Here is a 13,286-nt window from a genome sequence, read left to right on the forward strand (position 1 = left end):
CCATCAAATCTTGGGTGAGAACCTCCTTCCCTCAGCCAGGGCATTGAAAATGGGTCGTGGATGGGTATTCCAGCATGACAATAACCAAAAACACACGGCCAAGGCAACAAAGGAGTGGCTCAAGAAGAAGCACATTAAGGTCCTGGAGTGGCCTAGCCAGTCTCCAGACCTTAATCCCATAGAAAATCTGTGGAGGGAGCTGAAGGTTCGCGTTGCCAAACGTCAGCCTCGAAACCTTAATGACTTGGAGAAGATCTGCAAAGAGGAGTGGGACAAAATCCCTCCTGAGATGTGTGCAAACCTGGTGGCCAACTACAAGAAACGTCTGACCTCTGTGATTTCCAACAAGGGTTTAGCCACCAAGTACTAAGTCATGTTTTGCAGAGGGGTCAAATACTTATTTCCCTCATTAAAATGCAAATAAATTCATAACATTTTTGACATGCGTTTTTCTGGATTTTTTGTTGTTATTCTGTCTCTCACTGTTCAAATAAACCTACAATTAAAATGATAGACTGATCATTTCTTTGTCAGTGGGCAAACGTACAAAATCAGCAGGGGATGAAATACTTTTTTCCCTCACTGTAGAGACCCACAGACTGCTTCTCTCTCTACAAGATAAACATGATCAGTGTTTCTGCACTACGTATGGAGATGCAGTGGCATTTAGACGCCGCTGTGTGAATCCATTCTGTAGATATTTTATGCCTTCATGACCCTCTACCTACTCACCCCCCCCTCACCCCCCTCGCCACCTGACCCCCTTCATCCCCCTCTGTGACGTCATTAACATCATCGGCACTCATTCAACCATTCTGAGAACGAACGCACACTGGAAGAGGTGAAAGCGCAGTCCGAGCTTGTGCGCGATTCGCCTTCCTCGCACCCTCACTGCACCCTCCCCTCGCCCCACAGCCGCAAGGTGATGCACCGCTGCTAGAGCCACGCGCCGTTAGAGCGCCCCAAGTTTGAGGCGATCCTCGCAGAGCTGAGACCGGCCTCCAACGATGACAAGATCGACAAAGGCGAAGAGGTCGGCTGGGAGCCGTCGTCCGTTCCGTCTGAGTACAGCTCCCTCGCTTGCTAGGATCGCCCTCGCTACCTTGTCCACTCTAGGGGTGAATAGTTTTTTTTTATTATCTCAAAGATTGCCGTGCTACATTTGTTTATTCAGAGAAGTCTCACTCTTTTGCAGGAGGGTCCTGTCCAGCTTTCACAGAAGGGGGCGATGTTGCCACGGTGTGTAATCCTTGTTTAAGTAATTTGCAGGTAATCTTACAGTTAGAATTGGTTGTTCTTTTTTGAAAGCTGAGAACCCTGAGAAAACGCGTGCACAACAGGGGAAGAACATGCAAAGTCCACAAACTCTCACTTACACGCCAAGACTAAGATCCCCCCATGTAACAGACTGTTGGGTAAGTGCCGTTATGAGCACTTATGCAGGCCAGCACAGCATATGGGGTTTGTCTCTGCCAGTGCTGATGTTTTCACAATGCACCAAGTACTCATTTGAGGCCGAGGGTAGGTCCAGGAATGGTTCAGATAATTGCCACTGGTGTTGGCCATGAGCAGAAATTATACCAGGATTTATGGCTTTATAGTACAGCTCGCTAACCCGCTGCACTAACGCTCCCCGTAAACATCGGTAACATAAACAAACAACAGCTCGTACAAATACAAGAACAAATACAAGAACCCCCCCCCCCCCATAAGGTACATCGTGTTGTTTTGATTTCACTACTCGGCGCGACTCGCTAATACTCAAAGCGAGATGCTCGTGGTTAGTAAACAGGTGTCCAGTAGTCAATCCGTGTTTACTAAAATTTCGTGGTTGGTAAATTAGCGGTTGGCAATGGATTCCTGTACATGTATGCCTCTACTTACGAAAGGGATGCGTTCTTCTAAAAACACCCGTAAAACAAAATATCGCAAATCGGAATGGCTTTTCCCATTAATTGAATACGAAAAACTTGCGATGTGTTTCAGACAGTCATTTCTACTATAAACCCAAAATAAACACCAATATTTCACAATGCAAAAAATAATAGAGAACAAATATTACAACGGTTGAATAATAATCAATTTAAAACAAAAATAATTAACATCTTCAAGGAACTCACCAAAAGATCTGCATGTTGGAATGACTGGAGAGGTGACGAGGCGTTACTTTTGCACTATGGGGATACCGTGACACTGTCGTGAATGGATGACAGCTTCTTGCTTGATGATCTCATGGCGCGTGCCATGTGATATATTGTTTCCGCTGAAATTCTATTTTGTAAGTCGAAAAGTATCCTTAATTTGTCAATTTCGTTTTCACTACATTTCGTGAATGGAACATTCGTAAATCAAAACACAAAGATTTCCTGTACAACCAATAGAGACTGTTGGGCCAAGGGCTGTCGTCAAGCACCTAATACAGAAAATAAAAACACGTGCATTCATGCACAACCACGTACAAATACACGTGACCATTAAAAGCACATGCTTTCAACAGAAATTACAAGTGTTATATATTGTGCTTTAATGATTACATTTATATTAGTGTGTCTTAATATTACACAGTAAATATCTTCAAGGACCACTCTTACAGTCCCATCATCACCACCATCATCACCAAATGTATCATTATCATCATCCTAACCATCTGTATAATCAATCACCATCTGTATTATCACCACCAAAGCAAAGACTCCCCGTATAGCCCGAATAGACTATTGGGGCAAGTGCTGTAAGCAAGTACCTGTGAAGGCCAGCATGGCCCACGAGGGGTGGGTGGCCAACACCACGCCCGGCCGCCTTTGTCTCCCCAGTAGTGATGTTTACACCACACCAAGTACTCATTTGAGGCTGAGTCGACCTAGGGGAGGCCCATGACCGGTTCAGAGAGTCGTTACCTGCGTTGCGCATGAGCGAGAATTTAACTCGGGTCGCCGGGTTCGTAGCGCAGCGTGCTAAACGCTACACTACCGCTACCCACCACCTGTATCACCATCATCTTCCAGAGTTAATACATTTCATGTCAATAGCTGGAAATGCTTGTATTTGTAATAACAAAAAATGCATAAGTAGTTGTCACTCACTCACCCACACTCAAACGGTCAGAAAGGACTGAAAGATGAAATATCTTCAGAACCCTACATCCTGAAACTAAATTAATTATTTAAATTTTACCAAGTAAGGCCCACTGAGCTATATCGCACACTCAGGAGTCCTGATTCCACTTCTGGGAGTCTCAAGTCCAACGCCATGGAATTGTATATGTTTAAACATGTGCGTGCATGTGTGTTTGTGTGCACGTATGTGTGCATGCGTGCCTTCATATGCGCATGCGTGTATGGACGTGCGTGTGTAAAATAACTTTAGCCATGGCATTTGGGATATGTTAGGTTTAGGGTTAAGAGCTTTGCGCACGTGAACAGGTGGGTGTGTTAACTCACCAGTGTGTAGCTCACCTCACCGGTGAGCTGGTGTGTACGCTATCTAATCTGTAAGCTTACGACTGTGTGTGTGCACACTAGTGTGTAAGCTCACTGATGTGTAAACCTGCTGGTGTGTGGCCTCACTAATGTGCAGCACATCTTGTGGAAGCTCACTAGTGTGCTTGCACACGAGTGTGCCGGTGAGTGTGAGTGTGTGTGAGTGTGTGGTGAGTGTGTGTAAATTTGTGTGAGTGTGTGTGAGTGAGTGTGTGTGAGTGAATGAGTGCGGTGTGAGTGTGTGTGAGTGTGTGTGAGAATGAGGAGGCTTACCGCAGCCTTCGCTCGGAGGTTCGGAGAGCCGTGAGGCGCTGCAAGGATGGGTGGTGGTCGCGGGTTGCTGAGGAGATGGAGTCTGCCTCAGTGGCCCGTGATCACAAATCGCTATTTAACTCCATCAAAAAAGTAACCTGCAGCGCCACACCTATTACCATCATTAGGGGAAAAAACGGTGATCCAATTTCCGACCCCCAGGAACAGGTTCGCAGATTTGCTGAGCATTTCTGTGAGGTCCTGGGGGAGGGAAAATCCCACAGCCAGGAAAACATCGTGGCACAAAGTGAGGATGACCCTGCTGAGGCTGCGGTGCCTCAAATATTGGATGAAGTCACCCCCTGTGAGTGGCTGGCTGAGGTGCCATCTGCTGAGGAAGTATTGAAGGCGATCCGGAGTCTGAGACCAGGAAAGGCAGCGGGCAGAGATGATCTCCCAAGCGAAATGCTGAGGGAGGGTGGCGTTTGTGCACAGACTGCCCTATATGACATCATAACAACAGTCTGGACCACTGGACGGGTTCCGCAGGATTGGAAGGATGCCCTGGTGGTCCCCCTTTTTAAGAAGGGGGACCGCACAGACTGTAACAACTACAGGGGCATCTCACTCCTCAGTGTGCCGGGAAAGGTCCTGGCAAGGATTATTCAGCATCGCCTTGCCAGGCACGCTGAGGAGAGGCTTGCGGAGCCCCAATGCGGTTTCAGGAAAGGGCGGTCCTGCACAGATGCCATATTTTCTGTCCGTCTGCTACAGCAGAGGTGTAGGGAATTCCAACAAGACCTACATCTCTGCTTTATTGACCTGGTCAAGGCCTATGATACCATCAGTAGGCCTGGGCTCTGGGTCGTTCTTCGTGCTTTTGGAGTACCTGACCCTCTGCTCACGATCATTAAGGACCTTCATGATGGTGAGCGGGCCCGGGTAAAACTACGTGGCCGGGAGTCAGAGCCATTCCCTGTACACCTTGGGGTGCGACAGGGATGTCCTCTGGCTCCCACATTATTTAACATCTATTTTGACCACGTAGTTCGTGAAGCCTTCAATAGCTGTACCGGGGGAATCTCCATATGGTACAGATATAATGGGAGGCTAATCGATGCCCGGGTGCGGTCAAGGGATGGCTCCCTATTGCTCAACCACGTTATGTATGCTGATGACTTGGTAATAGCTGCTCAGTCAGAGGAGGAGTTGGAGACGCTGCTGCTGAGACTGGAGCGTGCCACTAAGAGGTGGGGCCTTACCATCAGCCCCACCAAAACTAAGCACCTGCCTGGGTATTTTGTACCATCGGACACTCCACCCCCACAACTCCCAATCGGTGATGGGGCAGTTGTGGAGAGAGTGGAGAGTTTCCCATACCTGGGCAGTGTGCTTATGACTGGCTCCAGTTTAACAGCAGAGGTCTCACTCCGAATCAGTCGAGCGGCAATATCTTTTCATCGGTTGCGTAACGCTGTGTGGAAGCTACCTGGTCTGTCGCTCCGCACTAAGCTTCAGGTCTTCTCGGCCACGGTCATTCCCTCCCTTCTCTACGCTTGCGAAACGTGGACCCCCCTAATGGAACATCTTCGCCGGTTAGAAACATTTAGGCTGACCTGCCTACGATCCATCCTGGGTTTAACCAGACTGGATTGTGTGAGGAGCTCACAAATCCTTGAAAGATCTGGGCAGGGTCCCATCGGTGAGCTCCTCCGGCAGGCAAGGCTGCGATGGCTGGGTCATGTAGCCCGCATGCCCAGCCACCGCATGCCGAAACAGCTTTTGTTTGGCCGGATTGAGGGGGCTAAGCGGGCGCGGCACGGGCTAGAGAAGAGATGGAGTGATGTGGTACAGGAGGACGTGGAGCTGAGTGGACTTGCCGATGACTGGTACCAGCGGTGTCAAGATCGGCCTCTGTGGAGGAGGCTCGTGAAGGATGCTACTGGGCAGTTGGAGGCAGTCGCCCTCCAACAACAACGGAGGGCGGAGGAGCGACGCTCACAACAGCGAGCGGAGCGCCGGGTGGCTAAAGCACAGCAGGTTGGCACAGTAGGGGGCACAGGTGGTGCATCAGCCAGTCATCTCAGTCAGTCGACCCGTGGCACCTGGGTCTGCCCCGTGACCTCCTGCCAGCGGGCGTTCGACACTTCACGTGGCCTCAGGGTGCGCATAGCCTGGCACAAGCGTCGTGGTGACGTCACCGCCACTTAGTGGCGAATGGCGGTTGTTGTTGTTGTTGTGAATGCGGTGTGAGTGCGGTGTGTGTGAATGTGCAGTCAGAGTGTTGGTAAGTGAGTGTGCGGTGAGTGTGTGTGAATGTGCAGTCAGTGTGCCGGTAAGTGAGTGCGTGGTGAGAGCGCTGAGTGTGTGTGAATGTGCAGTCAGTGTGCCGGTGAGTGCGTGGTGAGTGTGCGGTGTGTGAGTGTGAATGTGCAGTCAGTGTGCCGGTAAGTGAGTGCGTGGTGAGAGCGGTGAGTGTGTGTGAATGTGCAGTCAGTGTGCCGGTAAGCGAGTGCGTGGTGAGTGTGCGGTGTGTGAGTGTGCAGTGAGTGCCAGTGTGCGAGTGTGCCGGTAAGTGAGTGTGCGGTGAATGTGGTGTGTGTGAGTGTACCGGTGAGTGTGTGGTGAGTGTGTGGCTTGACGTGTCTCCGTATCAGTCTTACTCAGCCACCCCCTTACTTGCCCACGCGTAGATCCGTCCTGCCCACCAGACAGCTACATGCGATTCAAATGTCCACGTACACATGACATCACATTGCGATGCGCATGTGTGACATACATGTGCCACGTGTTGCACACACTACGCACGTCCCATGCACAAAGGGCATGCCTTACAAGTGATGCCACGCGATGCAGGTGCTTGCCTTGTAGATGTCACGTACCCGTGACGCACGTGGCCCGTGCGCGTGACGCGCGTGCTCCGCGCTGCCATGTGCTTTGACCAGGGCCGTCCATAGGGGGTGCGTGGGGCCCCCCCCCCGATGCCTTCAAACTAAACCGGAAGCATTACATGTGACACTGATGTCTACACGTGGGGCCTCCCCCGAAGCGCGGGGCCCGGGATAGTCGGTCCAATTTGCCGGACACTCGGGGACGACTCTTGATTTGGCATACGCGACGCGCACGTTGTGTGTGCTGTGCGTGGGGTGACTGGCCCGATGTGCGTGCCAGGCAGGGCAAGGGGGACTGCCATTGATTGTCGAGACCTTTTGTATGGGTGACGAGATGAACGCCCAAATTCAACGCAGGCCGCCACACAAGGGCTGCACATTTCAATGTTGAGCAGGTCCCTGTGTGTCCGTGCGTGTGGGTCCCTGTGTGTTGTTTCTGTGTGCGTTATGTGAAGGTAGCAGTGGCGCAGTGGATAGTATGCTACGCTCCAAACCCCGCAAACATGCGAGTTGAAGTCCCGCTCATGGCCAACGCCAGTGACGATTATTTATCTGAACCGGTCCTGGGTCGACTCAACCTCAAATAAATACCTGGAAAGGTGTGTGTATACGTCACCACTTGGGAGACAAAGGCGGCCGGGTGTGGTGTTGGCCACCTACCCCCTGATATACCATGCCGACCTTCATTGGTGCTTGCGAACAGCACTTGCCACAACAGTCTGTTAAGGCTATATGGGGGACCTTCGTCTCTGTAGTGGGAAACTCGTAGGTGTGTGCATGTGTGGAGGGAAACCTGTACTGCTGTCGTACGTTGTGACCGGGCGAGGCCAATTTCCGTCCTCATGGTCGGCCACGGCGTCCTGGTCTTCGTACTGCTGCTTGTTTTTGGCTGTAATGACACCCAACATGGACAACCCCATCACCTGCGTTCAAACAAGTGTTACACAGTACGTACACACGCGCAATAAAGCAACCACAAAGCACATACACTTTTAAATATAAAAGCACTGGGGGTCTAGTACTGTAGTCACCAATCCGTGTGTATTATTTATTTATTTGTTGGTCATTCTGATGGCAGCACAAACAGAAGCTGCATCCATAACTTCTCAATCCCCACAGTCCCAGGCCAAGGTCCATTCATGGAATTAATACAAATATTTACTTATTAGAGGGTGTTTTTGTTTGTTTGGGTTAGCTCGCGTAAATCTTAGTCAAGTTTGTCACGTAAACAAAACATGCCAATTAGTGCCTAATTCAGCACATCGGTGTGTTGGAGAGTAAACCCACAACATGTACAATTCAAGTACCGTGACGTTTCGCCTGTAACTACAACAACCCGCCTCGTCAGGTGACAGCCAGAGTTGTGGTGAAATCCTTCCCCTGTTTCGGTCTTTAATAGATGTAGACGGGGGATAAATGTGACGTCGTCGCTTGTAAGCAGATCCGATACGAAGACGGGGGTGGGGGGGGGTAATGTATTGATGTAAATTACAATGGATATCTGTTATTGATTGGGTTATTCGCAGTTAATCAACATACATAATTGTTACTCCTGCTATTATGGATTGACTCAAGCAGCTAGCGAAGGATGCTAGGTTTAGTAATGTTATATATGTCGCTATTGTTAACTTTCAATCACATTTCTTATGATCACTGTTGCATTGTTTTATAGCATTATTTTAGTAACTTCTAGAAAGGTTTAGTTTAGCCTGATTTTTACATAGTGGACACTGTGTGTGTGTGTGCTGCGAGCTGAGTGGTGGAGGTACCTGGCAACAGTTGAACCGAGCCCGCTCGGCCTCTTCATCCGTGGCGACCAGGGTACAATCGTTACTATATTCTTGGTTCTTTCAGGTAAAGTCACGTAGATAGAAAATAATAACAATAAAATAAAAATAAATTAAAATAAAAGCAAAAAACCCACGACGTTTCGATCGCAACACGTGATGAAGACCGCTTGTGTTGCCACCGAAACCTCGTGGGTTTTTTGCCTTCACTTAAAATGTTATTTTCTATCTACGTGACTTTACCGAAAGAACCAAAAATTATGAATTCCTGCAAGTTACGAAAGTTTAAAGTAAAAATTTGACAGTCGTGTAACTAATCAGGCCTGGAGGATACAGTGGACCACGTGGTTTCCGGGGTTTGCTGCCTTAACAAGTGACGTCACTTCCTTAGCAACGGTCGATCGTTACAGACGGAGGTGGACGCGCGCTCTGTGTGCTTAAAGATCGCATTCGGGAGCACACTTCGACAACGTCGTCAGTGAACATCGATAACGCGGTTAAATTACTTGGTAAACCTCATTGACAAACATCCGTGAGGTTGAACACTTCATTAACACAGTTAACGAAATCTATTGACAAAACGTGACCATCCGTGACTTCTCGTTCTGCCTTCAAGGCGATATCTTCCGTGAGTACATCCACACGCGCGCTGTATCAGGATAACATTAATCTGAGAGAACATCTATATGTGAATGTGTGTCTGTTCGAAATGTTTAATGATGAGGACGGTAATGATGATGGTGGTGGTGGTTGTAAGCTGTGATATGATTAGAGTCTCACGTGCGCTGCTGTGATTTTGTTGCAGGGTGGAGAGATGAGCAAGCCGACGGGAAGTGAGTACTGTAATTCCACACACAGACATACACACAGACACATGCACCTGTATACAAAGACAGATCCCCGTATAGCCTTAACAGACTATTGAGTCAAGTGCTGTTAGCGAGTTAGCACCTATGATGGGGTGGGTGGTCAGCACCGCATCCGGATGCCTTTGTCTCCCCACATTTGATGTTTATACGTTGCACGAGGTACTATTTTAAGTTTGAGTAGATGTAGGGGACGCACACGACCGGTTTTATTTATTAGTCACTGATGGTTGTGAATGGGAATCGAACTCAGGTCGATCCCCACAGACACAACTGCTCCCAACCACTCATACAGACACTGCACATAGACACAAACAAAGACAGAAATCTTGTGTATAGCCTTGAAACACTGTAGGAGCAAGTGCTGTTAGTGAGCACCTATGACGGCCGGCACCGCACACGAGGGGTGGGTTGCCAGCACCACACTTGTCCGTCTTTGTCTCCCAAGTGGCGATGTTTACACACCGTATCAGATACTTATTTGAGGCTGAGTGGACCTAGGGGAGGCCCCTAACCGACTCAGATAACAACAACAGCCCTCATTCGCCACTAAGTGACGGAGACGTCACCATGGCGCTTGTGCCAGGCCTGGTGCACTCCGAGGCCACTTGAAGTGTCGAAGGCTTGCCGACAGGAGATCAGGGGACAGACCCCAGTGCGATGGGTTGACTGACTGAGATGACTGGCAGACGCACCACCTTTGCATCCTACTGTGCCAACTTGCTGCGTTTTAGTCATCCAGTGCACCGTCTGTTGTTGTGAGCGTCGCTCCTCTCACCCTCCTTTTTTGCTTGAGGGCAACTGCCACCAACTTCCCATAAGCATCCTTCACGAGCTTCCTCCATAGAGGCAGATCTTGACACCAGTGGTACCAGTCTTTGGCAAGTCCACTTAGTTCCGTATCCTCCTGTACTGCATCAGTCCATCTCTTCTCCAGGCCGTGCCACGCCCATTTAGCCCCCTCTATCTGGAAAAACAGAGGCTGCTTGGGGATGCGGTGGCTGAGCAAGCAGGCTACATGACCCAGGCAATGCAGCCCTGCCCACCAGTGGAGCTCACTGTGAGCTGTTCACACATTCCAGCGTAGTTAAACCCAGGGTGGATCGTAGGCAGGCCAGTCTGAAAGTGTAAAGCTGGTTCAGATTTTTCATTTATTCTATCATTGGCCAAGAAGACCCAGCGTTTTGTGTCGAGTGACAGACCAGGTAGATACCCCAAAGTGTTACGAAGCTGATGAAAATATGCCACTTGACCGATTCGGAGTGAGACCTCTGCTGCCAAACCAGAATTTTTGCATAAGCACACTATCCAGGTACGTAAACTTCTCTCTACAATTACCCCATCACTCAAGAGTAGTTGAGGGGGCGGAGTATTAAATTACACAAAATACTCAGGCGGGTGCTTAGTTTTGGTGGGGCTGATGGTAAGGCACCACCTCTTTGTCACACGCTCCAGGCTTAGCAGCAGAACCTCCAACTATTTTTCAGTGTGAGCATCAACTTCCAAATGATCAGTGTACATAACATGGTTGACCAGTAGGGAGCCATCCCTTGACCTCACCCAGGCATCAATCAGCCTCCCATTGTATCTGTAGCAAATATTAAAAAATCCACCGGTACAGCCATAAAAAAACTTCTCGAACTATGTGGTCGAAGATGATGCTAAATAATGTGTCAGCCAGAGTAGATCCCTTTCGCACCCCACTGTAAACAGGAAATTGCTCTGACTCCCGGGCACGCAACTTTATCCGGGCCTGCCCACCATCGTGAAGGTACTTAATGATTGTGAGCAGAGGGTTAGGGACTCCGGAAATACGAGTAACAATCCAGAGCCCTGGCCTACTGATTGTATCATAGGCCTTGACCAGGTCGGCGCTGCAACACTACACATGTAACGCATGGATTTGTTACACCGTTCAACCACACACACAGACACATTTTAATTAAAACAAGTCCCTGATTTGTAAAAAAAGAATCAGAGTACCAGTCATCAAATAGGCAATTGACACTTGGTCCAAAGAATATGTGATACTGTAATAGAAATACATGAATAGCTAAATTCAGAATTTAGGTTAATAAGGCATAACCCAGTGCACAATATGACATTCATGAAAAGACAAACAGTGCAACAAAGGAAATAAGCTTTCAGTCTGTATCAGACGGTCTCAGACGCTAGTGTTGAGAAGGTGACATGGCAGGCGTTTAGAAACCCGCAGTGCCGGCGGATGTAAAGTCGTTACACACAGTGTCTTTCGAACAATACAACAGTCAGGTGCTTGATGCAGCTGGTGACTCTCCAGATGTGGTGGGGTATTGACGATGTGTAGAACGATGCAATTGTACTTTCTCGAATGTCAGGTGTTGTCGGGCTTTGACGATGTGTAGCACGATGGATTTCCTTCAGTATCCAACGTATAGAGGTGTCTTCACCATGATAATTATTCACAGGCTTGTTGGTTTACAGTCACGTTTTTTTCTAAACTCATGTGATTCATGGCACGTGACCTTGCAGCACAGTTTTGAGCAATGCCTTTCCTTCTCCAAGAGACACACATGTATCCTCTCTTTCTGTAAAACTCACTTTAAGTCTTCTTAATTTCACTTGCCATATGTATCGGCTCAATATAAAGTGACAAATGCAAATCTTAAACTTTGCTTTTAAAATCTCCACTGTTTTACTACTATACCGTCTCCACTGCTTAACCACTATACCTCTGAGTGGTTACTCAGCGTTTCAGCCATTCTCGTGCAAGGAATGACTTCTGTTGAGAGCAACCTCACATGCACGGGAGCACATGCTATCCAGCCAACATAAACATTAGGGTTGCCCCTGGCTCTCTGGCCCCTTTGTTCACCCTCCTCTTCTCCTCCCTTTATCTTTTCTAACGTAGCCCACTAATATACTAATTGTATGAATGGACCAGTGTATAAGAATTAATAGTGTATTTCTTATCCAATTCATGTTCTCTCTTGTGAAACAATGGACATCTTTTAAATTTAGCCAGACCTCCACAGCTTGCCCATAAATCCATCTTACTTTTTCTGAGATAACGGAAGTTTTTCTATGTTTGGCCTGGAGTTTCCAGACCTCGCAAACTTAATATGGCCTCCCCAACCAGCCCATAATCCTAATGAAGTTATTTGGAGGAGGAGGTGTCTCCGGCACATGAGTCAACCTCCAGACCTCCCTACAGTGTTATCATTGTTACATCGGTCTCAAGTTAAGTTAGATTCCTGTCAATGGTGCCAAGTTTCTTTACCAAAATAACATACAGGAAATACGCCTTTTGGCGTCCTCTGGTCTAACACCGTTTGAGACGAGGCTCAAAAGAAAGCTGTCCCTGGTGTGGACCAATCAGTTTCAAGGACAATGCATATATTATCAGAGTATGTTTTTTGTTTACATTCTGACCACAAGCATCATGGTTAATGCAGACATGATTCCTTGTAAAAGGTTTCAGTTTGGTGTTTTAACATCTTAACACCTGTTTTGTTGCCAGTAAAAACGGGAAAAACCTATTATCATACAGGAAATACTCAAATACCCATTAACGAATCAATTGTGGTGCTGCTCTCTCCTCCCCATGTGACTCCCCAGACCGTCGCTCGAAGGGGCAGCGAAAGAGGTTCCTCGTTGACACAAGACTAGAAGCTGAGCGCCAGATTCTGGAGCTTGAGATGATCCTGCTGGATCATTGTGCACAGCAGCAGGCCAAATATCAGCGGGAGCTGCTGCAATTCCAGAACAGCACCGAGCTGCAGAGCTTCATCATCCACCACCAGCAGCAGCAGCAGCAAAAGGCAGAAGAGCAGCAGCAGGCAGGAGTCAGCACCAATAATGAGGATGTGAAGCAGACATGTCAGAATAGCAACAAGGTTGAGAACGAGATTGAAGAGATGGAGAAAGTGGGGGAGAGAAATGGTATGAAGAGAAAACGTGGGAATAGGAAGAAACATAAGAACAAGAAGAAAGTTCTGGAGGAGACAGTGAAAGAAGAGGTGGCTAAGAGAG

This window comes from Petromyzon marinus, unplaced genomic scaffold (genome assembly GCF_048934315.1).
Source record: "Petromyzon marinus isolate PM22_M1 ecotype Great Lakes invasive population unplaced genomic scaffold, UKy_Petmar_22M1.pri1.0 PM_Scaffold_7, whole genome shotgun sequence".
Lineage (NCBI taxonomy): Eukaryota > Metazoa > Chordata > Hyperoartia > Petromyzontiformes > Petromyzontidae > Petromyzon > Petromyzon marinus.